This window comes from Jaculus jaculus, chromosome X (assembly GCF_020740685.1).
Source record: "Jaculus jaculus isolate mJacJac1 chromosome X, mJacJac1.mat.Y.cur, whole genome shotgun sequence".
In the NCBI taxonomy this organism is placed as follows: Eukaryota; Metazoa; Chordata; class Mammalia; order Rodentia; family Dipodidae; genus Jaculus; species Jaculus jaculus.
The window spans coordinates 54,853,530-54,880,371 of record NC_059125.1 but is presented as its reverse complement, the minus strand read 5'-3'; the positions used below and the strand labels follow the sequence as shown (position 1 = coordinate 54,880,371).

At 41.5% G+C, this 26,842-nt stretch overlaps 1 protein-coding gene across 4 annotated transcripts in view; it reads right to left on the bottom strand.

Moving 5' to 3' along the window:
- Positions 1-24,512, bottom strand: part of Wnk3 (WNK lysine deficient protein kinase 3) — a 210,452-nt gene extending 185,940 nt beyond the window's left edge. For 3 of the 4 annotated variants that reach the window (XM_045140318.1, XM_045140320.1, XM_045140321.1), the window contains exon 1: positions 23,739-23,924. The gene's annotated coding sequence lies outside the window, so the exon portion shown is untranslated. Of the gene's footprint in view, positions 1-23,738; positions 23,925-24,464 lie in introns of those variants that run through there. The other variant, XM_045140319.1, reaches the window with a different exon arrangement.
- Positions 24,513-26,842: the final 2,330 nt, after the last annotated feature.

The window sequence follows — 26,842 nt, the reverse complement described above, 5'->3', positions numbered from 1 at the left end:
TTACTGGGACAAAATACCTGATAAGAAGTAACTTAAGGGAGAGTTTGACTTACAGTTTGAGGGCATCATGTTGGGGAAGACAGGAGCATGAAGCAGCTGGTCACATTCAATCTGCAGTCGGGAGCACATAGTGATGAATGCTCATGCTCAGCTCACTCTCTTCTTTTTATTCAGTCTGAGACCCTGGCCCATGAAATGGCACCACCCACATTTAGGGTGGATCTTCCAATCTTAACCCAATCTAGAAACTCCATCACATGCATACTCAAAGGCTTGTCTTCTAGGTGATTCTACATCCTGTCGAGCTGATAACCAAGAGTAACCATCATAGACTCTAAGGCAACATATCAGAGAGATACTTGCACATTACTGCACTATTCACAATAGTTAGGAAATGGAACCAGCCTAGATATCCATCAACAAATGAAGAAAATTCAACAAACGAATGAAGAAAATGTGGCATATATACTTTGTATGGATACAAGTATTTGCTGGTATTTATAGATACTTTTTCAGGATGGACTGAGGCTTTTCCAACCAAGAACAAGACTGCCACAACTGTGGGCAAGAAACTATTGGATGACATCATTCCAATTATTGTTTACCTGTTGTTTTGGGGTCAGACAATGGACCAGCCTTCATCTCACAGGTAACCCAGGCTATAGTTAAAATTGTGGGGACAAATTAGAAACTCCATTGTGCATATCATCTCCAGAGTTCAGGACAGGTAGAAAGAATGAATTGGACCCTAAGGAGACCATAACTAAATAAACCCTTGAAACTGGCAGTGACTGGATGTCTCTCCTTCCCTTTACCTTTTTCCGAGTTCAGAACTCCCCTTATACCACGTAGCTGACTCCCTTTGAAATCATGTATGCAAGACCCCCCCCCTGGTGAAAACAGACTATATTACTGTCACCAGAACCAGGGGGTCCACCTCATGTGAGCAGTCCCAATGTGATTGACTATTAATTAGGTGTACTAACAGAGGAAAAGCTGCCACAAGATGGGAGACTGGTAAAAGTTGGGGACTAAGACTATATACAAGAGGAAAGGATCCAGCAGTGGTATTTACCATAAGACTCCATGCCCAGCCACAAGGGGCTAATCATGGAGTATCCATTGGGCCCAACCCCATCCTAGTCCTAACCCCCCATTGAACCACAACCAGAAAAACTCAAACCCACAGCACCAACTTCAGTCTCAGGCCTCTCCCCAGCCAGGGGCATGCCATCCCCACGGTCATGCCTCCCCCCAGTGTTCCAAATACATCCCTTGTATTTGAGTTACAACTACTTAACTTCATTTTCATGTTTCTTAACTCCACCATTAACCTCACTAGGGAAGACTGTTGGCTCTGCTTGGACCCCAAGCCCCCATACTATGCTGGCTGGGTTGCCACAGGAAATCAGTCAACTCCTTCAGAAAGCCCACCGAGATGCTCTTGGGGAAAGTCTCTGGTTCTTACCCTTCAAACTGTAACTGGAAAAGGGTTATGTGTGAGAGGAATAGGAGGAAAACTAGATAGCTTTCCTCACCTTAAGCATCTCTGTAAACATACCATCACTGCAGAAGCTAGTATGTCCTACCTTGTGCCCCCTAACAGAACATTGTTTGAATGTACCACGGGTTTATTAACCTCTTGCATCCACCCCCAAATCCTTCAGAACACCACCACACCAGCTTGTGTGTTTTAGTTACCCTATTCCCTCAAGTTTACTACCTCCCTTTCAACACCTATATGGAAACCCTAGACCAACGACCACCACAGGGAAAAAAAAAAAATGAGATTTTGGAATCTCAGCAATCCTTCTCACAACACTAATTGGGACCGGGATAGCTGCAGGAACTGGCACTAGTACAACGGCCTTAATTAAGGTGGATCCGACTTATCGGGCTCTAACTGACCCTATAGACTCAGATCTCGCTGAATTAGAAAAGTCTGTCCATCACCTAGAGCAGTCACTGGACTCACTAGGGGAAGTAGTACTGCAAGATAGAAGGGGATTAGACCTGCTCTTTCTACAGCAAGGGCTTTGCCAGGCCTTAGGAGAACAACGCTGTTTTTATGTCAAAAACTCAGGCATTATTGGAGACAGCCTGGCCATGGTCCGCAAGAGGTTAGAAGAAAGGGCTAAAATTAAACAAAATCAAAACTGGTATGAATCTTTGTTCAATTGGTTCCCTTGGTTAACAACCCTAATTTCTTTCTTGGCAGGCCCCCTTATCCTCTTGTTGCTGGCTCTCACTTATGGGCCCTGCATTATTAATGTAATGGTCAAATTTATTAAGGATCACTTAGCCACAGTACAATTAATGGTTCTAATGCAAGAATACCAACCTTTAAATACATGTTAAGGATTCAAGATAAGACCATACTTAAGGGAGAAATGAAGGGACCAAATTGACGCCATGATAGACTTCAGTATGGTGCCACCCTAACTAGGCCTAAGTTTCAGTTTCCTGGTTGCTACTCAACAGTGACCCTGACATGTGGATGGAGAAGACAGCTATCCAGGGCTGAGTCAGTTCCTGGAGACATGTCCAAACATGCCCAGACATGTCCCTTTTGTGCCTTTCGCCTCAACCAATCAAAGAAATACAAGTACAGTTACTGTTCAAATTAGCCAATCATGTTAGAAAAGACTAAGCCCACCAAAATTCCTCTAGCTGTGCTTAAAATGAGCCTGCAAGCTCCTCTCAGGGTCGCTATTTTGTATGGATGGTTGACCCGCCACATGCTGGCTGATTCTGCAGAATAAATGCTCTTTGCTTTTACATAATATTTGAGTCCAGGGTCTTTCTTCAGCAGTTGTCAGACCCTATACTATCAATCCCAGCATACAATTTCAAACAGAGAGACCAATTAAAAAGCTACTTCCATAATCTAAAAAGGGGATGAGGAGACATGGATGAGACCTGGGGGAGGGGGTGATGGAGTGAATATACCCTATGGAGCAGGAGGTTCTGTTGTTATTGCCATGCCTGCTGTGCTACTTATAGTAAAATGAGTAAATTCACATTTTCAAAAAAAGATGCATTACAGAAGTACTAAATTCAAGATTTGTTACATTAATGAAGGTGAGTGCCAAGGATACTAAAGTCCAGTACAACTCCCAGAAATTAGCCACCAAGGCAGAGATAACTAAAACATCTCTGTTAATACAAGAGCTAAGAATGAAATCAAGGCCTCATCAAGTGCTATATGAGGCTACATTACCAAATCAATATACTCCCAGTGTCACTTATAAGACTATTATTCCTTTGAAAAACTAAGTAGTGCCAGGCGTGGTGGCACACGCCTTTAATCCCAGCACTCGGGAGGCAGAGGTAGGAGGATCCCCATGAGTTCAAGGCCACCCTGACACTACAGAGTTAATTCCAGGTCAGCCTGGACCAGAATGAGACCCTACCTCAAAAAACCAAAAAAAAAAAAAAAAAAGAAAGAAAGAAAAAGAAAAACTAAGTAATAAAGCCTTATCTAGGTGGAATTTTTTTCTTTAGCTTATTTTGAAATAACTTTTGACTTAGTATAATCTTCATAAACATTCCCCAAATATTAACACTTTAGGTGAAAAAAAAAAGAATTTTTTTTTCACTGACAGTGCTTGGGATTGAATCTAAGGTCTTATGCATGTTAAGCAACAATTCTGCCACTAAGCTAAATTCCTAACTAAGTGAGGCATTTTAAATATTATTTATTTATTTATTTGAGAGAGAGAAGAAGAGGCAGATAAGAAATAGAGGATGGGCATGCCAGGGCTGCTAGCCACTGCAAAAGAAGTCTAGATGCATGCAGCACCTTGTACATTTGGCCTATGTGGGTAATGGGGAATCAAACCTGGGTCCTGAGGCTTCGTAGGCAAGTACTTTAACTGCTAAACCATCTTTCCAGCCCTAGGTGAGACATTTTAAAAGAAAGAATAACAACAGTTATTTATTCCACTTAACTAAAGCTCACTTATTCAGAAATTTCAAGGCCAGAAATCTAGAACACAAAAACTTTAAGCAGCCAAAAATAGGTAAAAGTAATGGGGTTTTTGGAAAAAAGTCTTCACATTTGTATAGAACGTTTTTGTTGTTGTTTTTTCGAGGTAGGGTCTCACTCTAGCTCAGGCTGACCTGGAATTCACTCTGTATTCTCAGGGTGGCCTTGACCTCACACAATACTCCCACCTCTGCCTCTGAGTACTGTGATTAAAGGCGTGTACCACCACACCCAGCTCCAGAACATTTTTAAAATAAAATGTCTGTTTCCTACATCCACTGCCTTATTTATTTATTCATTTGAGAGAAAGAAACAGGGAGAAGATGGGCACAAGGCCCCTTTCCACTGCAAACAAATTCCAGACACACAGACCATCTTCCTAAAAATGAAATTCTCACAAGGTGTGGTGGCACATGCCTATCATTCTAGCACACAGGAAGTGATAAATATGGACATGGTGACACATTCTTATAATCCTAGCACATAGAAGATTATGATGAGAAGATTCTAGTTCCAGACTAGGCTACAGAGTGAAACTCTAAGAAAATATAAATGAGGGTGGAAGATACTAGTATGCTTGCCTAACATGCATGAAGTCCTGGTTACCATCCTTAGCACAAACTGATAATGGTGGTACATTCCTGTAACCTCAGCACCCCATATGTGCAGACAGGAAAATCAGAAGTTCAAGGTTACCCTTGGCTAAACAGTGAGTTTGAAGTCAGCCTGAGATACATGATACTCTAATTAACTAAAACTCTGAGTTTGAACATTGTAACCTCAGTTATCCAGGAGGTTAAAGCAGGAATATCACAAATTCAAGGTTAGGCAACTTAGCAATATTCTGCATTAAAATTAAGAAAACAATTAACGCCACTTGGGAAGTAGAGGATTGCTACCAGTTAAAAGCCAGCTTGAAGCTACAGAATAAGTTCAAACTCAACCTGGGCTAAAGTAAGACCCTACCTAGAAAAAAAAATTAAAAGGGTCTTTCAGGGAATTACCTATAGGAGTTGTGTCACTAAAGAACTTATAGAAGAATTCTTGTACCAATCACAGCCTCTAGGACTTAACTTGGCACCATAGCCAGATACCTAGAACAATCAACTGAAAATGATACCCATGTTCTAAATTATGCTTCAGAAACAGAAATGGGAAAAAAATAAAAAGAATCAATAAAATAAGAAGTTGGGGGCTGAAGAGATGGCTTATTATCAGTTAAGGCCTTTGCCTACAAAGCCAAAAGATCCCTGTTCGACTCTCCAGGACCCACATAAGCCAGATGCACAAGGGGGCGCATGCATCTGGCATTTAGGAAAAAAAAAAAAGAAGTTGGTGCCTTAAAAGATAAACAAAACTGGCAAATCCCTAGCCAAATCAACAAAAGTAAAAAGATTTAAACTAATAAAATCAGAGCCAAATAGAGATATTACTACAGATAACAATCATATTCATAAAATCATAAGGATATACCTTACAAACTATATTCTACTAAATTAGAAAAATCTAAAATAAATAAATAAATTTCCATTTGAATATCAACTTAAGTTAAACAAAGATAAGACAATTTAAACATATTTGTGCCAAATAACAAGGTTGAAGTAGTAATTTTAAAAAAAAGCTTCCAAGACGGGCATGGTGGTACATGCCTTTAATCTCAGCACTTGGGAGGCAGAGGTAGGAGGATCGCCATGAGTTCAAGGCAACCATGAGATTACATAGTAAATTCCAGGTCAGCCTGAGCTAGAGTGGAACCCTACCTACCTAGGGGGGGGGAGGAAGCTTCCAGTTAAAGAGGGAGTTAAGAGCAGGAAGGAAAGGAATGCTGTGGGAATCTGCCTTCTGGACACAAGAAGGCTATTACACTCATAAACTCTTAACACTTGCGGTTTCCTGCACAAAAGCCTCTCAACATTCCATCATGCATGGGAGAGGGATCCATGAGGCTTCAACCCCCATAAAGATCTACTGGCAGGAAATGACTGTCAGCAGAAAGGAAGTCACATATCTTAGTGTGTTAGGCAATTTTAGGTTACTCATGCTTCAATTGATAATCCCCTAGACTGCTCATGCAATCAAACCCTAATTAAACTCACTGGGTCACAAAAAATGAAAGTAGGAAGGAGAACAGTTGGGTAGAAGAAGGAGTAGTAGAATGAGAAGCAGATTGGAGAGGGAGATGGAGTACCAAAATACAACATATACATGGGTAAAATAGTGAAAAATATTTTTTTTTAAAAATTCAAGAGCAGGGGAAATGACTCAGTGGTTAAAGATGTTTTCTGGCAAAGCCTGCAGCCTGAGTTCAATTTCCCAGTACCCACATAAAGCCAGACACATAAAGTGGCACATGTGTCTAAAACTTGTTTGCAATGCCTAGAAGCCATGGCTGGAAAGTTTGGCATGATGGTTCACTCCTTTAATCCAAGCACTTGGGAGGCAGAGGTAGGAAGATCATAGTGAGTTCAGCTAGTCTAGGCTACAGAGCGAGTTTCAGATCAGCCTGGGCTAGAGTGAGATCCTGCTTCAAAAAATAAAGCCATGGCTACAGAGGTCATAGGTCCTAGACAGAGAACTTACTACTGCCGTTGCACTAAATAGACATGTTGCTAAACTGCCTCCAAAATATTTTACACTCACTGCTGAGTGCTCAGCCACAAATGGGACATCTATGCTACCCCTTCTAAGACTCAGGGAACAAGGCTAACTAGGGACTGGAAAGAATGTAAGAGCCAAAGGATGGGGAAGGAATGCTATGAAAGGCTATCTTAGGGATACAACCTGACTGTTGTACTCATCAATTCATAGCAGCTATGGTTGCCTGCCCAAAACCTGCACGAGATTGAGTCTGTCAATATTCCATCATGGACTGGGACTCATGAGGCCCTATCCCTCACTGAGGAACTCTGCAGATAATAGCTGATGGAGGATCCATTTTCTTTAGTGGTATAACCATTGGTAAGTTCTCCATGCTCCAGTAAATAAACCCCTACTCATATTTATGGAAGCAACTCCAATTAAACTCAGTGTGTCACAATGTATATATGTAGGATAGGGACTAATTATAAAAGAAGAGGTTTAGTGGGAAGTGGGAGGGGGATAAGTGAGAGTAACAGGGAGTAAATACAGTCAAAATATATTATACACATGCACAAAATGCTGAAAATTTTATTTTATTTTTTTGGTTCTTCAAGGTAGGGTCTCACTCTATTCCAGGTTGACCTGGAATTCACTATGGAGTCTCAAGGTGGCCTTGAACTGGCAGCGCTCCACCTACCTCTGCCTCCCAAATGCTGGGATTAAGGGCGTGTAGCACCACACCTGGATAAAAGCTATTTTTAAAAGATGTCAAAAATAAAAATTATTAATCCGGACATGGTGGAGCATACCTTTAATCCCAGCACTTGGGAGGCAGAGGTAGGAGGATCGCCATGAGTTCGAGGCCACCCTGAGACTCCATAGTGAATTCCAGGTTGGCCTGGGCCAGAGTGAAATCCTACCTCAAAAAACCAAAAAATAAAAATAAAAATTATTAAAAGGACTGGATTGTAGTTCCACGATAGAGCAATGGCCGAGTATATGCAAGGTCCTAGAGCCAATTTCCAGTATGTCTAAAACACCTGAAGTCTTACTCAGATTCTAATATTAAAAGTGAGTGGCAGGCTGGAGGGATGGCTTAGCGGTTTAGGCATTTGCCGACAAAGCCAACAGACCCAGGATAGATTCCCCAGGACCCAGGTTAGCCAGAAGCACAAGGGGGTGCACGTGTCTGGAGTTCATTTGCAGTGGCTGGAGGCCCTGTCACACCCTATTCTCTCCCTCCCTCCCTCTCTCCTTCTCTCTCTTTCTCTCTCTCTCTCTCTCTCTGTCTTCTTCTCGGCCAAATAAATAAATAATTTTTTAAATGAGTGGCAAGTGGTCCTCTGGTACAATTCTGACATGATTAGTCACTTAATTTCCCAAGCTACAGGAGAATAGACAGTAAATAAGAGGAATTGGGAAAGGAATGTCCCCTTATTCTTTTAAAAATAAATACCTTGGGTTGCAAGTATCTGCCTAGCATGTGAGGCCCTGGACTCAAGCTCAACAAGAAAGGAAGGGGAATACAGGTGTGGTGGCACACGCATTTAATCCCAGCATTCAGGAGTCAGAGGTAGGAGGATCACCGTGAGTTGCAGGCCACCCTGAGACTACATAGTGAATTCCAGGTCAGCCTGGACTAGAGTGAAACTCTACCTCAAAAAACCAAAAAAAAGTAAAGAAAGGAAGGAAGGAAGGAGAGGAGGAAGGGAAAGAGGGGGAAAGGAAGGAAGGGATGGAAGAGGAAGGGAGAGACGGAGGAAGAGAAGGAAAGGAAGAAGGGAGGAAGAGAAGGGAAGGAAGGGGGGAAGAAGGAGGGCAAAGGGAGGGAGGAGAGAAGAAAGAGAGGAGACAGGGAGGGAGGGAGGGGAGGAAGAGAAAGAGAAAAAAGAAAAAGAAAATGCCCAATACCTCAAGTCAAAAATAATGTTGGGTTAGAGAGATTGTTCCATGGTTAAAGGCACTTGCTTGCAAAGCCTGATGTCCTGAGTTCAATTCCCAAGTACCCAAGTAAAGCCAGATACAAACTGGCTTATGTGTCTGGAGTTCGTTTGCAGTGGTAAAAGGTCCTGACATGCTCATACCCACTCTGTGTCTTTCTCTCTTTCTCTCAAATAAATATATTTTTAAAATGTTACTAGAGACAAAGGAATATTTTGTGAGGTAACAATTATAACTAAGTACACATATACATTTAGCAACAATGGCCCCAAAATACATGAAACAGAATCTGGCAAACTGAACAGAGAAAAGATGAATAGAATATTTTGATGCCCCATTCTCAATGGAAAGAACTGCACATAATAGAAACAAAACATGGAAAAAATGGATACTACTACTGAACAATTTGACCTAGATGAGTTCAATAGAACACTCTCTCCAAGAAGACCAAAATATAAATTCTTTTCAAGCACAGAGCTGGAACATATATTCTACAATAAAAAATAGTAATAAATTTAATAAAACAGAAACATAAAAATTATGTTCTCTTCTACCACAAAAGAATTAACTAGAAACGAGCAACAGTAGCAATAAGCACATAGATCAATGGGAAGTGAGAGGCAAGCCTTTATGCTTCTGGACAACTGATTTTTTTTTACAAAGAGACAAAGACCATTCAATGAATAAATAGCAGTGCTTTCGCCTAAAGGTGCAGGGACAACTTGAGTCAATATGCAAAAGGATGAAACTAACCCCTACTAAATATCATGTGCAGAAATTAATTCAAAGTAGATCGCAGACTTAAGAGTAAGCTCTAAAACCATAAGTCTCATGGAAGAAAATACTGGAATAAATCTCAATAGTTATATCAGATACTAATTTCCCAGATATATTAACAGAAACATAATTTTAAAAAGAGCAAACTGATGGGAGGCTACATTAGGCAGATAATGAGTTCAAGGCCAGCAAAGACTAAATAGAGTTCCAGATCAGCATGAGTTACATAATGGGAGCCTGTATCAAAAGTGAGAAAGTTAACAAGCAAGTCAGTGAGAGATCAAGTAAAACAGATGGATCTCATAAAAATTTGAAACCTTTGTACATCAAAGAATACTATCAAAGCAGTGAAAAAGACAATGTGCAAGCTAAGAGAAAACATGTACAAATTGGACATAATAAGAGACTGTAATCAAGAATCCCAAACACTTGGGTATTAGTTTAAAAGATTCTGGTACTAGAAAAAAAGGTTAAAGGCACTTGATTGCAAAGCCTGACAGAACAGGTTTGATTCCCTAGTATTCATATTAAGCTAGATGCACAAACTGGCATATACATCTGGAGCTTGTTTGCAGTGGCCAGAGGTCCTGATGTGTCCAGTCCCCAGCCCCACTCTCTCTGCTTGCCAATAAATAATTTTAAAAAAAGAACAGAAAAATGGATAAGGTAGTAACTCAGTAACAGAATGCTTTTCTAGGATGTATTAGATTCTTGGTTCAATTCCCAGTACAACATAAAGAAAAATAGTAACAATTAAAAATTTGGATTGTATGTGGGCTGGAGAGATGGCTTAGTGGTTAAGTGCTCACCTATGAAGCCTATGGACCCCAGTTCGAGGCTGGGTTCCCCAGGTCCCACATTAGCCAGACGCACAAGGGGGCACACGCATCTGGAGTTCGTTTGCAGTGGCTGGAAGCCCTGGTGCACCCATTCTCTCTCTCTCCCCCTCTATCTGTCTTTCTCTGTGTGTCTGTCACTCTCAAATAAATAAATAAATGAACGAAAAAAATGGGATTGTATGCACTGGAGGCCCACTCCATGGAAGGGAATACATCCCTGATACTGAAAACTTAAAACAGGGGTAGTCATGAACCCTAGGGGTGTAACATATGCTACTGTCTGGCTAAATATATATACTATGCTTATCAAACTGCCCAGTAAGCATTTCTCTTAATGTTCATACCCTTATATTAATGCTCCTCCCACTTTTGGTAGAGAACCTTCTCTTTTCAGATAGCAGTGACCTTGGGATGACTGAGAAGACATCATGGTGATGGAAAGAAGTGACTGCAGTGCTCAGTACTGCAATATCTCTATCACACCTTCCAAGGCTCAGGGTCTATGTGGAAGAGGCGGCGAAAGAATGTAAGAGCCAAAGGAAGGGTAGGACTCCTTACAACGTGCTCCCCTCAGACACAAAATAGCCAGGATATCCATGACCTCACAGTGCCTGACACTACCTACACAAGACCATCGTAAGAGGAGGAAAAGATGATGACATCAAAATAAAAGAATGATTGAGATGGGGAGGGGATATGATGGAGAATGGAGTTTCAAAGGGGAAAGTGGGGGAGGGAGGGTATTACCCTGGGATATTTTTTTATAATCATGGAAATTGTTAATAAAAAAAAAACTTAAAAAAATAGTGCATAAAAAATTGGATTGTAGCTGGGCATGGTGGCGCACGCCTTTAATCCCAACACTTGGGAGGCGGAGGTAGGAGGATTGCCGTGAGTTCGAGGCCACCCTGAGACTCCATAGTGAATTCCAGGTCAGCCTGGGCTAGAGTGAGACCCTACCTCGAAATGCCAAAAAAAAAAAAAATTGGACTGTAATAAAGGTTATACAACTCTATAAATTTACTAAAAATGATTAACTATTATAATGGTTACCTTTCTGTCTTTGAGACAGAAACCTTATTATTTTGCCCAGGCTGGTCTCAAACTCTAGACTCAAGTCTTCTGAATAGCTAGGACTATAACTCCTCCATACTTGACTTTCCAAAACTGAATCTTTTTATGTAAAGTATACCTAAGCCTGGTGCTATGGTACACACCTATAATCCCAGCACTAGGGAGGCCAAGGAAGGAAAACCTCGAGTTTGAGCCGAATATGAGCTACAAAGAAGATCCAAGATCCTGACTCAAAAAAAAAAAAATTAACTTAAGGGCTAAAGAGATGGCTTAGCGGTTAAAGCACTTGCCTATGAAGCGTAAGGACCCATGTTCTACTCTCCAGATCCCACATTAGCCAGACATAAAAGGTGATGCAAGTGCACAAGGTTGCACATGCGCACAAGGTGGCATATGCATCTAGAGTTTGATTACAGTGGCTGGAGGCCCTGGCACACCAATTCCCTTTCTCTCTCTCTCTCCCACAAAAAAAGTTACAAAAAAATTAACTTAAAATAATTGTATCTAGATCAGATGTGTTGGCACATGCCTTTAATCTGAGCACTTGGGAAGCAGAGGTAGGAGGATTGCTATGAATTTGAAGCTATGACTATGCAGTAAAATCCAGGTTAGCCTGGGCTAGAGCCAGACCCTATTGAAAAACCAATAATAATAATAATAATAATAACAACAACAACAACAACAATATATTGTTATTCAATTTAATTTTATAATTAAATTTATTAAAATTGTATTTTAGGGTTGGAGAGATGCTCAGTGGTTAAGGTACTTGTCTACAAAGCCTGAGGACCCAGTACAACGTCAAGCCAAATGCACAAGGTGGTGAATGCATCTGGCGTTTGTTTGCAGTGCCAAAAGGATCTGGTGTACCCATTCTCTCTCCCTCCCTCCTCACCTTCCCTTTCTGTGCCTCTTTCTCTCTCTCAAACAAATAAATAAATAAAATAAAAAATAATTAAAAAAAAAACTCTTGAAGCTAGGTGTGGTGGTGCATGCCTTTAATCCCATGAATCAGGAGGCAGAGGTAGGAGGACTCATTTTGAGTTCAACTACATAGTGAATTCCAGGTCAGTCTGGACTAGAGTGAGACACTACTTAAAAAAAGAAAAGGAAAGAAAAATTTGTATTTTAATAAATATGATGTACTCTGCTAGAATCTTGATAAATTTAGAGGTGAGTGTGGTGATACAAACGGGTAATAACAACTGGGCATTCAAGGCCAGCATAGGCTACATGTCTCTAAACAAGCAAACAAAAATAAATTTAAGCAGGTTCTGGTAGTGCAAACCTTTAATCCCAGCACTCAAGAAGCAGAGGTAGGAGGATTGCTGTGAGTTGCAGATTGCTCTGAGTTACAGAGTTCTAGGACAGCCTGATCTACAGTGAGGCCTTACCTCAAAAAATAAATGAATGAATAAATAAATAAACAGATAGATAAGTTAATATGTTTTGACTAAATTGAAAGCCATTATATTATCAAGTATGTCTTTTAAAAACCATACTACCAGGCTCGAGAGATGGCTTAGCAGTTAAGGTGCTTGCCTTCAAATCCTAAAGACCCAGGTCCAATTCCCCAGTACTCATGCAAGCCAGATGCACAAGGTAGCTCATCCATCTAGAGTTTGTTTGCAGTGGCTACAGGGCCTGGTACACCCATTTTCTCTATCTCCCCCAAATAAATAAATAAAACTATACTGCCCTCTCACATTCATTTAGTCTACTCTCACCAGTGTGGTACTTTACAGTAGCTGAAGGCCCTGGAGCACCCATTCTCTCTATCTGCTTCTCTCTCACTAACAAATAAATAAACAAATCTTAGGGCTGGAAAGATGGCTCAGCAATTAAGTTGCTTGTCTGCAAAGTCTGATGACTTGAGTTTGATTTCCCAGTACCCAAATAAAGCCAGATGCACAAAGTTGTGCATGCATCTGGAGTTTTTCTTTCTTCTTTTTTTTTTTTCCAAGGTAGGGTCTCACTGTAGCCCAGGCTGACCTGGAATTCACTATGTAGTCTCAGGGTGGCCTCGAACTCACGGTGATCCTCTTACCTCTGCCTCTGGAGTGCTGGGATTAAAGGCATGCACCACCACGCCCAGCTGGAATTTCTTTGTAGCACCTGGAGGCCCTGGCGCACCCATTATGTCTCTCTCTGCTTGTAAATATATAAAACTATTTTCTTAATTCGTGTTTTAGCTGAGTATGGTGACGCACACCTTTAATCCTAGCATTCGGGAGGCAGACATAGGAGAATTGCTGTGAGTTTGAGGCCACCCTAAGACTACATAGTGAAGTCTACAGCAAGACCCTACCTTGAAAACCAAAAAATACATACACACACACACACACACACACATACACATATGTTGTTTTAGAGGGGAAAAGGTCTGGCAGCAATAAGATGCAATAACCAGTAAATTATAGGTAAATATGCACAAGAAAAACAGATTCTGTGCTAGGGGTATAGCTCACTGGTACTGTACTTGCCTAGCATGTACAAGGTATAGAGTTCAGTTCCCAGTACCACAAATAATAATAGTAATAGTACATTCTTAAAACTAGACAAAGAACTTCACTATATATCATTTTTATTAAAAATTAAGGTTCATTATGGTGTTTTCAAACAAATTCTGTTGTTTCTCCCTCTCCCCTATCTCCTTCCCTCTTTGTATCCTTCCCACCCCTAACATGTTTCTTTTTTCCTTCTCCTCTCCTTGTCAGGGACTTCTTCCTCATGGATTCAATAGCTATTTCTTGCCAATCCTCACTCCGGCTTTGAGGAATTGAACCTGGGGTCTCATGCAAGCTAGGCAAGCACGCTAACATGGACCTACATGTGCAGACTTTTCTTTTTATTCTGCAACTAGGTTTCACTGAACTTGCCTGGGGCCTGCCACAAACTCACTCTAACTCAGGCAGGCCTCAAATTTATGATCTTCTGTCATAGCCTTCCAAGTAGCTGGGATTACAGTTTGCACTACCAGGCCCAGCTTTCAATAGCTTGTGTATCTGGCTTTATGTGGGTACTGGGGATTTGAACCAAGGTTGGGATTTGAACACTGGTCAAAAGGCTTTGTAAGCCGGGCGTGGTGGTGCACACCTTTAATCCCAGCACTTGGGAGGCAGAGGTAAGAGGATCGCCATGAGTTCCAGGCCACCTTGAGACTACCTAGTGAATTCTAGGTCAGACTGGGCTAGAATGAGACCCTACTTTGAAAAACCAAAAAAAAAGGCTTTGCAAGCAAGTGTTTTTAACCACTGAGCAACCTCCTCAGCCCTCTAATAGCTTCTTGACCACAAAAAGGAGTTTGAGTACACAGGTGGAAACTGGAGTTGGAGAACCCTTATTTGACCATGTGATAAATATTTTAACTTCTCTTGTTCTTGATTTCATTTGTGAAATCCCAAAGGATGAACTATGAACAAATATAGTAAGTACTTAGCATAGTACTTGACACAATATAACCATCAATAAATGAAAGCTTTTATTTCCTACTTTTTAATAATCCCTGGGGTAGCACTATATTAAAGCACTATTCAATAATACTCAAGAAAACATTAGGGCTGGAGAGATGGCTTAGAGGTTAAGTGCTTGCCTGTGAAGCCTAAGGACACTGGTTCGAGGTTTGATTCCCCAGGACCCACGTAAACCAAATACACAAGATGGCGCGTGCACCTGGAGTTCCTTTGCAGTGGCTGGAGGCCCTGGCATGCCCATTCTCTATCTACCTTCCTCTTTCTCTGTCTGTCACTCTCAAATAAATAAATAAAAATAAAACAATTTAAAATAAAAGAAAACATTGCCAGGCGTGGTGGCGCACGCCTTTAATCCCAGCACTCGGGAGGCAGAGGTAGGAGGATTGCCATGAGTTCAAGGCCACCCTGAGATGACAGAGTTAATTCCAGGTCAGCCTGGACCAGAGTGAGACCCTACCAAAAAAAAAGAAAAGAAAAGAAAAAAAAAGAAAACATTAAATGATTTTCAAAAGACTCAATTTACAAAGACAGAAAAGTACATAATATATTTTTAAAGACATTTTAGTAAAACCATGTTGGTATTGCTAAAGGGATGTGCACCAGTGACTAGAGTATCTCACCTATATTCAGCAATGTAGAGAAACATGGTCTGGAGAAAAAAAAAAAAAAAGTCCATGAAATTCAGGTTTCAAACCTGAAGTTTCACCAAGCCTAGAGTTTCCTATTAAGTTCACAGCTACATATCATAACCTACATGTAACCATTTATCTTTCATAAAATGGTGACTATACTAATCTAAGCGCTAGAAATATGTATAAAGATAACTACCAAAGCACTTCCATAGAGACCCAAATTATAGGTGGAAATCTCACAAATGTGTACCTCATCTTTCGTTCCTCAACATATTATATAAACGTGTAACATCTGAGTTAAATTCAAAATAATTTTCCCCTGTCGCTTACCTTAGTTCTTTCTGTCCATAGGAAATCCATCATAAATCAAGTACTTAGCACACATACCTGCAGTCCCCGCTACTCAGAGGTCTGAGACAGGAAGACTGCTTGAACTCAGGAGTTAGGGACCAGCCAGGTCAAAATAGTAAGACCCCCTACCTCAAAATAAAACAAAACATAGTACTTTGTTAGCTAATGGCTCAAAGAATTTCCTTAGCCTTCATAACCAGGAATTAAAGGCAGGCATACAGAGCAAAAATTATACAGTAAAATTTCCATTAATAATGTTCTTTTTTCTGTATATATTTCATACCAATAAACATTTATCAAGTATCAAATGTCCAATCACTATGTCAACACCTAAGAATCAAAGAACAGGGCTTGGATGTAGTTCACTGGTAGAACACTTGCCTAACATACACAAGGCTCTGGTTTCAAGCCCCAGAACTGCAAAAACTAACTTAAAACACTTAAAGAAGCTAGACATGGCAGAACACACCTTTAATCCCAGCACTTGGGAGGCAGAGGTAGGAGGATCACCATGAGATCGAGGCCACCCTGAGACTACATAGTGAATTCCAGGTCAGCCTGGACTACAGTGAGACCCTACCTCAAAGAAATAAAAACAAAAATGAAAACCAAAAGTTAGTTCTTGTCCTCAAGAATCCTACCATTTATCCAGGCTTAAAATATATATATACTACTGATTATTCGTACAATGTGCCATCTATTCATCTTTATTGGCCCTTTTGTTCTTTCATACTATATAAATTATCTGTTCATGTCCCTCCCCTTTGTGGCCTTTGAAACAGGGTCTTATTATGTAGCCCTAGCTAGCCTGGTACTTGCTAATAGTAGCCCAGGCTAGCCTCAAACTCGTGTCAATCCTCCTGCTTCAGCCTCCCAGGTGCTGAGAGTATAGGTATGTACCGCCACACCCAGCTATCATCTTTACTTATTTCCATTATTTCAATGCTGGTATCCAGGCACTCAGGACACTTGCTTAGCAAATGCCCCACCACTGGGTTATATGCTCCAAGTAACTTCAGAGTCCTTTTTTAAACAAATCATCTTATCTTTTCTATTTGTGTGTGTGTGTGTATTTATGTGAGATTGAACCCAGGGCTTTGCACATGCTAGATAATCACTATACTATTGAGCTCCTTTTGTCTTTTTTTTTTTTTTTAAAGAAACAATCTCACTAAGTTCCCCAGGCTGGCCTTGAATTTACTCTATAGCCAAGGTGGGACCTGAGCTTGTGATCCCCCTACCTCAGCCTCTTGAGTACCTGGGATTATAGGTCTTCACCACCAGACTTGGTTTATACTAAGCATGTTTTTTATTGTTGTTTCGTTCATTTCATACCCAATCTGGGCACAAAACCCTGATCTTAAGCAACCTTTTTGTCCCAGTCACCTAAGAGTTAGGACTATAGGCATAAAACATAATGCCCACCTCACTAACCTTGTTTTGTTCTCTTCTTTTTCTTTTGTCTTTTTATTTATCAATTGATTTTGGATCTTTGAGACATGTCTCCCTGTTGACATCATGCTGGCTGTGAACTTAAAGTCCTCAGTTTCCTGAATGCTGGGATCACTAAATTTTTTTTATAATGATCACAGGATACTTTTTTCCTTTTCAGTATACAGAAGTTTATCATCCTTATGTAGCAGTCAACTGTTAATACAAATAATGATGCATATTTCATTATACATGTATATACATGTATATCTATATATGTACATATTTGTATGAAGGTATACACATGTATGTTTGAAAATTCTGAAATAGGATTGATCAATTAAATTTTAAATTTTTATTGAAATACATTATATATCCAGAAGAATGCATGTAACCTTTATATGCTACAAAATTGCTTTCCATGGCCATTATACACCAATTTAAATTCTCATTTACAATGTGTCTTCTATGCTATACCCTTGACAACAAAAAAGTCTTCTCAAACACCTTTAATATTTTTAATATTTTGATAAGAGTTAACAAAAGAATCTTAATATGTTTTCTTTCTGTGTGGTGCTATGGATCAAACCCAAAACCTTACATATGGTAGGCAAGTGCTCTACCACTGTGTTGCAATCCCAATCCTCAGTATGTTTTCAGTGAACATGTACCTTACAAGTGAGGTTAAGCCATTTTTCTCATAAACAATCATTAAAGTCAAGAATAAGCCAGGCTGCAAATGTACCTCAGTTAGTAGTGTTTGCCTAGCATGCACAAAGCTCTAGGTTCAATCACCAGCACAACATAAACCAGGTATGCTTGTGCACATATGCAACCCTAGCACTTAGGAAGTTAGAGACAGAAAAGTCAAAATCAACCTTGGCTACATAAGGAGTTCAAGGTCAGTCTAAGCGACAGTCTAGGCGACATAAGACCCTGTGGGGAGAGGAGAACAATAGCTAAAGGAGGAAGTAAAGGAAAAATTTAAGAAACTACATGATAATCTAGAAAAATCCAAACAAATCAACTTAAAATTATACTATGAAATAACAAGGAGCTCAGCAGAAACACCAAAGTCAAAATCAGCATATAGAAATAAATATTCTGCTCTATACATGACTAATAATCATTAAAAAAAAAACATATGATTTGGCTGGGGCCATAGATGGCTCAGTGGTTAAAGGTACTTGCTTGCACAGCCTGCCAGCCCAAGTTTGATTCCCCACTACTCGCGTAAAGCCAGATGCACAAAGTGGCACATGTGTCAGGTGTTCATTTTCAGTGTGAGGAGGCCCTGGCATTGCCATACTCACTCTTTCTGTCTCTCTTTCAAATAAAAAATAAACATGTGATTAAATATATAATTCAGTGCTTACTTCAGTAACACATATATTCAAATTGGAACAGGCTGGAGAGATGGCTTAGCACTTAAGGCATTTGCCCGAAAAGCCTGAAGACCCAGGTTCGATTCCCCAGTACCCATGTAAGGCAGATGCACAAGGGGGAACATGCATCTGGAGTTCATTTGCAGTGATTGGATGCCCTGGCATGCCCATTCTCTCTCTATCTGTTCCCCTCACCAATAATTTTTTTTTTAACTTAAAAGCCAGGGGTGGTGGTGCACACCTTTAATCCCAGCACATAGTGAATGCCAGGTCAGTCTGGTCTAGAGTGAGACCCTACCTCAAAAAACAAAACCAGACAAACTGGAACAAATACAGAGAAGTTACCATAGACCCTGTACAAGAATAACACACAGGGCTGGAGAGATGGATCAGTGGTTATGGTACATGCATGCAAAGTTTAATGACCCAGGTTCAATTCCCCAGTACCCATGTAAGGCCAGATGGTGCATACATCTGGAGTTCATTTGCAACAGCTAGCAGTTATAGCACACCCATTCTCTCCCTTTCCTTGAAAATAAATAAAAATATTTAAAACAAAAAATAATGACACACTTTCATTAAGTGCTCCATATTAAATATATATATATATATATAACCTCTATATATTATATTATAGTATATATATGCTATATATGTGTATACATAACATATGTTACATATATTACATATATTACAAATATATGCATATTTGACAAGGGATTGCTATACCCAGTCTGGCCTTGAACTCAGTAATCCTCCTGCCTCAGCCTCCAAAGTGCTTGGGTATAAGCATCAAATCCAGCTAAAAGCAACGACCAGTTTATTCCAAAGTCAATGTAAACCTAATCAAAATCATAATGCAAGATATATAAAATATACTATATATGTGCATTTACATATATATATATGTTTTTATTTATACATACATATACACACAATTCAAAGAATATCTTCAAAAGCAATTCATCCTAACTTTCTAAGAATAAGCAATACCAATAAAATGTTATAAGCAATTATCCTTCAAAAACTCATTACAATCTAGAAAGGATTGTACCAAGTAAGGTAACCCAGGCCCAGAAAGCCTAACATCACATGTTCTCTCTCATATGTGGATCCTCGCTATAAATGACTGGACTTCTGTGTGAGTAAGAAGAAAACTCAGTAGTAGTGGCCAGTAAGCTAGAAAGGAGATATAAAGGGAATAGAAAGAGAGGGGGGAGAATTAATAAGATGGCATTATATATATGCAGAAGAACAGATTAATGGGGGTGAAAAGGCCTAAGTGAGGTCAGGAGAAAAGATTGAGTAAAGGAAAGGTGGAGGGAGGGCTAATCAAAATCTAAGAAAGCTGGGCGTGGTGGCACACGCCTTTAATCCCAACACTCCAGAGGCAGAAGTAGGAGGATCACCATGATTCAAGGCTGCCCTGAGACTACATAGTGAATTCCAGGTTAGCCTGAGCTAGAGCGAGACCCTACCTCAGAAAAATTAAAAAATTTAAAAAATATATAAGACAAAAATAACCTTTTTGGACCATGGAACACACAGGAGCCATGGATTATTACTAGAAATTTTTCAGTGCCAGGAATGGGATACCTTCCAGTAAGTTGTTGGCTTGGGAGGTCCCTGATGCCCCAAAAACATTCCAGGCCATTGCCGAGGCTCTTGGTTTCCCACCAGAAATAGATGGTAAGACCCTATTGCTGAAGACTCCACATACTTGGGCTGCAAGGTCACTGAGAAACCCTGTTGGAGCTGAGATGAAAACCTCAATGTAGACAAGCTGACAGTTAGCTGGAAGAAGTCATTCTGCATGCAGTTCAATGGGAGAGAGAGAAATTACCAGTGAAGATACCCAACAGTGGACACTACACACCTTATATTTGGCCAGGTAGGCCAAATGAGCCAAAGGGTGCAATGGTGGCACATTTGTTATGGGGGAAACCAACCACCCTCTAATTTGACTGGAGGCCTGCTCCATGGAAGGGAATACATCCCTGATACTGAAAACCTACAACAGAGGTAGGCATGAGCCCTAGAGGTGTAATGTCTGCTGCTTTCTGGCTAAATGTATATACTATGCTCATCAAATTGCCCAGTAAGCACTTCTCTTAATGTTGATATCCATATATTAATGCTACTCTCACTTTTGGTTAGAGAACCTTCTCTTTTCAGATGGCAGTGACCTTGGGATGACTCAGAAGGCACGATGGTGCTAAGAAGAAGTGACAGAGAAGTGCTCGACACTGAAATATCTCAATCATACCTTCCATGGCTCAGGATCCATTGTGAAAGAGTTGGTAGAAAGTATGTAACAGCCAAAGGAAGGGTAGGACTCCATACAACGTGCTCCTCCCAGACACAAAACGGCCTGGATATCCATGACCTCACAGTACCTCACACTACACAAGACCATCATAATAGGAGGAAAAGATCATGACATCAAAGTAAAAGAGAGACTGATTGAGAGGGGGAGGTCATATGATGGAGAATGGAGTTTCAAAGGGGAAAGTGGAAGGATGGAGGGAATTACCATGGGATACTGTTTACAATCATGGAAGTTGTCAATAAAAAATATATATATAAGTAGGAAACCAGGCATGTGCACACCTTTAATCCCAGCACTTAGGAGGCAGAGATAGGAGGATCACCATGAGTTCAAGGCCACCCTGAGGCCACATAGTGAATTCCAAGTCAGCCTGGGCTACAGTGAAACCCTACCTCAAAAAAAAAAAAAAAAAACCACAAAAAAGTAGGAGACCACCTTGCCTAGAAAAATTACACATTTCCAAGCTCTCACTATGCCTTTATATTTCTTTTCTATTTAATATTTTACATGTGCTAGTGTATATATTACTACTTAGCACACATATAAACACTAAGCATTGACCTCAGACTCAGGATCAACTTTTGTGTTCAAACTGTGAATAGCCAAAGAAAAGATTATACTCTTCCCAATTTGAAAAAAGAATACAAATTTTCTCAAATTTGCAACATTTCCATGAGAACTCAATATATATAAGCAAAACTTGTAATAATCATGAAACATTAAAATCCACAATAATTAATCTTGATTCAGAACAGAATGAAAACATCACAAGACATCCTTACCAGAAGATAAGTAACATCTTCAAAGAACAAAATGTGCAAGTAATCTATTGTGATCTAAACACACCAGCTGGGGAATGTAAGTAGTAGGAAGTCTTGCCCAACATGCTCAAGGCCCTGAGCTGGATCCCCAGCAAACAAAACAAAAACAAAAACACCAAAAACCAAGTGTCACTTTTCAAACAGAATAAATTCAGAATAACCATTCAAAATAATACTAAAAAAAAATAAACATTGAAAATCAGCTGTCACGCATTTTGGCTATCCTTTAATGCAAGTTATCTTTCCCTTGGACTGCCCACATCAATTGCTACATTCATAAATTCAAAAGATTACAGACTGTTTAGAAATGCCTGAGGCTCTGTGTCATACACCTCTTGAAAAGTTCTCTTGGTACTAAAAACTTATTATAGATGAAAAGCAGATGACAAAAACCTCCAAAAATTGGGTACAAAAATTACTACACAACTTAGAGACTTTGTGTAATTGTTTCAGCCAACTTTTTAAAAAAATATTTATTTATTTGAGAGAAAGGTGGAGAAAGAGAGAGAAAAAAAAGAGGCAGAGAGAGAGGGAATGGGCGCGCCAGGACGTCCAGCCACTGCAGACGAACTCCAGACGCATGTGGCCCCTTGTGCATTTGGCTAATGTGGGTCCTGGGGAAACTAGCCTCGAACGGGGATCCTTAGGCTTTCCAGGCAAGCGCTTAACCACTAAGCCATCTCTCCAGCCCTCAGACAACTTTTTTGTTAAATTGTATTTGCAAGTGGGGGGGGGGGGGCGGGGGAGGTGCAATAGGCCTCTTGCTACCTTAAATGAAAGCCAGACTCTTGTGCCACTTTTTTGTGTTTAGCTTAGGTGGGCGGCTTTGGAACTGAACCCTGGCCAGAAGGCTTTGCAAGCAAGTGACTTTAACAGCTGAGCCATTTTCCCAGCCTCAACAGTAAAATCTTAAAGAGGAAATAGTAAACCCTGGTTGTGGCTCACACCTGTAATCCCAGCATTTTGAAGGCAGAAGCAGGAGGACCACAATGGGCTCAAAGGCAGGGGGGGGGGTTGGCTATACAGAGAGTTGCAGTCCAGTATGGGCTACAGAGTAAGACCTTTCCTCAAAAGAAAAAAAGGAAAAGGAGGAATAGCCATATCACTGTCAGCTATTTTGAAGGTTCAGTCTCATGAACTCCCAAGATCCAGAGATAACACACGTGCAAAGAGTTCAACCTATTCCCCACTACATAAATGTTTCACCACTCTTAATGAAACAAAACCTCTTAAATGCAGTGAAGTCACCTCACCACTTTTATCCTAATCTTATCATATCATCTCCTTCCCATCCCTAGCATGTCCACCACAGAACACACACCATTGCTTTCCAAATAACACCTCTCCAATCCCTTGTAATTAATACAATTTACACAACCAGCCTGCTACATTCATCACTGAATTCATCCCTATCGACCCCTCACACACATCAGCTAAGCTTCTAAATTAAGCTCACTCTTCCCTCTACACCATTTCCATCGACATAACCCACTAAAACCTTCCTGAACTTCTCACACCCAAAGCGTTCCTGTCTTTCAGTAGCATCAATCTCACTTAAATGATTATTCAGTTCTTTGTCAACCATCTCTTCCTAGTCTTTCTCCTGTATTTTCACCGTTCCTGTCCCTTGGCCTTCTATCTGCCTCCAAAGTTGCTACCCTCTGTAGCAAAAACAAACAAAAAAAGCATCTCGACCTCAAATCTGCCATTCTTCACTTTCCCCTCAAATGATTCTTCTCATATTCAGTCACTTCGACAACAGCTTCCACAATCCTAGGACCTGAGTCTAGGCTCATTTGGTACCTATTGGTGATGGTACTCAGCCTGACTTAGTTAAGCGCACCCCCCCCCCCATTACTAAAGCGCTTACTCCTGAAGGTACTGGTTGGCCACCGCTACCTCCTTCCATTCATACCCGGCCCATTCATCTCTCAGCCGTTTCCCAGACACGCCCCCCACCCCCTGGCCACCTCCCTCTCTCCCAATGCTCCAGTCGGCCCGGGACCCTCAGCAGATTAAAAGCTTCCAAGGAAGGAGCTGAACTTTTCACTTCTCCCTCGGCCGCTTTCAAGCCTCCTCCAGCCCCCGACCAGCCCCACCGTGGAATAGACACATACATATATAGAGCCTCCTCCTCCTCTCTCGTCTCCTCAGATGCTTCGTACTCCCCTCGTCGAGGTCTCAAGCTCGGCTCCGCGTCCTGTGCGCGTGCGCACACGAGCGTCTCGCGGCGAGCCCACCCAGCCCGTTACTGCGGGAAGGTAAAGAGCAGGCGGAGTTAGGGGAGCGGGGTACCAGCCCAGGCTCGCACTCGCCCCGGAACTGACCCGGCGCACGCGTACTCCAGCCAGAGAATTCAGATGGAGAGGAGAGGGGCGGAGGGGGGCCTGGGAGGAGGGGCAGAAAAGAGAGGGGGAGGGGCGGAGAAAGCCAATAGAGCAGCCCCAACTCCGAGGGGCCGCTAACGCAGTGAGGTGCCTGGGGACTAGCCAACTAAAGCGGGACTGCGCCTCCCCTTCCCTCCTTAGCGCCCCGAGAGAGAGGCTGAACGTCGAGGAGAAAGGCTCTCCCCCTGGCGGAAAGAAAAATCTCAGTTAGGAGCCACGCGCGACACCTCCTGTGTGTTCTGACGCTCTCGCCCTCACCGCCGCTTTCTTTCCCCTTGCCCCTTAGAAAAGGGGGGGGGGGGAAAGTCCAAGCGCACATTACTTCCTAGCCACCCACCGCCCACTCTCAGCCCTCGGGAGCTCTATAGAGACGATCATGATTCTCGCCAGTACCTTTCCACCCGCCACCCTGCACTCCCTTTTTCCAACATCCAGTTTATCTCGCGAGACCAGTACCTGCAAGCTTCGGGATCAGACATCGAAGCACAGATTTACAAATGCCTGTCTCCCGGTTATATTGCGAGGGCACCAGCCCCCGCATATACCCTCCGCCCCCCAGGACTGCAATGCGCACGCAGTGGGGGGTGCTGGACAACAACCAAGGCTAGGTTAGGAAAGGGATGCAAGCAATGGATTTTTTGACGGCTAGTAACCGCTAGGCCTAGGCACGTGCCCTGCGCCTCACAAGCAGGTGCAATGTACCCTGGGAATTGTAGTTTTTATTCCCACCTCCAGTCCCACTCCCACCCTCAGCCTTACTTAAGTCTCCCTAACTGGGAGGGGGATTACCGACGCCATTTTGCCGGGAACAATGGCACTGTGCCCTAACGATAGTAGATGGGGGGAGGGAGAAATGTTTTAAGGATTTCTTAACCTCTCTTGGCCCCTCGGTGCCATAGCAACCTCTTCTCAAACCTGGCCCCGCCCCCTCGCGGCTCTGTCAGGCTTATTGACTGTGAACAAGCAAAAATGCCACCTCCCCCAGAGGCTGGCTCGGTTCTCACTGTCCACCTACCTTAAAATCTCCCAGGTCCTCCAGCTGTTAAAAAAAAATGCTAACTTCTTCAAGCCTTCACCTCATGTTAACCTCAGCTCAAAGGCTTCAAAAACTGCTTTCATGTACTCATGAGGCACAGTGCAGAACTGTTCTCTCATGTATCCTGGCTTGACATAGAAGGAAGAAATTGAGGTTCAGGAGTGAAAAATGAACAAGACTTGCTGAAGTTCACAAAACTATGGATAGAGGAGGTAAAATTTAAGCCCAGGTGTGCTTTGTTCGGAGTTGAGCATTTTTTGGTGCTCCAATATGTATCTCCAGTATCTGGTGTCCCAGCACCTCAATGAAAGAACCTAAGGGACAAGTATTCTTTCCCAGGGGTCCTCAGGCCTTAGTATACTTTGAGAATAGAAGGCTTTCTGGAAAATACCAGGCTACTCTTTTCAAGTCCCCAACTTTGGCCTTATATGAGTTATACCAACCACTCACTTTGTACCACCTCCCCCCCCACTATAGACTCTGGGCCCTCAGCCTTTCTTCTGGTCTTTAAAAAAAAAAAAAAAAAAACAGAGCCAGGCATGGTTATGCACATCTGTAATTCAAACACTTGAGAGGATGAGGCAGGGAAATTACCAGGAGTTCAAGATCAGCCTGGGCTACAACGTGAGACCTTATCTCAAAAAAAAAAAAAAGAAAGAGTCTGGTGTGGTGGCACACACCTTTAATCCCAGCACTTGGGAGGCAGAGGTAGGAGGATCACCGTGATTTCAAGGCCACCCTGAGATTACATAGTGAATTCCAGGTCAGCCTGGGCTAGAGTGAGTAGAGTGAGACCCTACCTTGAAAAACCAAAAGAGAAAGAGAGAAAGAAAGAAAGAAAGAAAGAGAGAGAGAGAGAGAGAGAGAGAGAGAGAAAGAAAGAAAGACACAAAATGTGACCAAAAAAAAGCTATCAATAATTTCAATAAATTTAACGCTGCAGTTTCCAGTATGAATGGAGTGTAACAGGCTTGTAGCCCTGTCTCTTGTCTTTGCCTTCTTACAAATCAATGCCAGTACTGCCAGGAGTTGTAAGGAACCCAGACCATGCCTTTAATAAATTCAAACCCCTGTCTTATAATTTTGACAATTACGGGAATCACTGAGGGAGCAATAAGTCTATGAGACCCAACCACTGCATCTGTGGATATTTTCTTTCTTGGCAGACTTGGAAGAACAAGGTGTGGATTCTCCAAATGATATCAACACCTGTATCTGAAGGGTATATGAGAATCCACTTAACTGAAGAATGAGTGGTGGGCTAGAGAGATGGCTTCATGGTTAAGGCCCTTGCATGTGAAACCTAAGGACCTAGTTTTGATTTCCCAGTACCCACATAAGCCAGCTGCACAAAGTAGTGCATGCATCTGGATTTCGTTTGCAGTTGCTAGAGGCCCTGGTACACCCATTCTCCCCCCACACAAACATACACCTCTTTTTCCCATTTTCTCTTTCTCGTTCTCTCCCTCTCTTTCTCATATAAAAAAGAAAAAAGAATGAGTGGTGACTCTTATCACTCCTCTTCACACTGCCCCTGAAAATAGTCCCTTTTCCTTGTTGAGTTATTGACTAGTGTGAAATAAATGAGAAGGGTAGCCAAACAACTACCAAGCAAGATTCAAAAATTACCAAGTTCAGCCTCAGCTAGAGTGAGACCCTACCTCAAAAACAAACAAACAAAATTACCAAGTTATTCCAATTCTTTGTTTGTTTGTTTGTTTTGTTTTTTTTTTTTTTTTTTTTTTGAGGTAGGGTCTCAATGTAGTGCAGGCTATTCCAATTCCTTTAAGTCTTGACT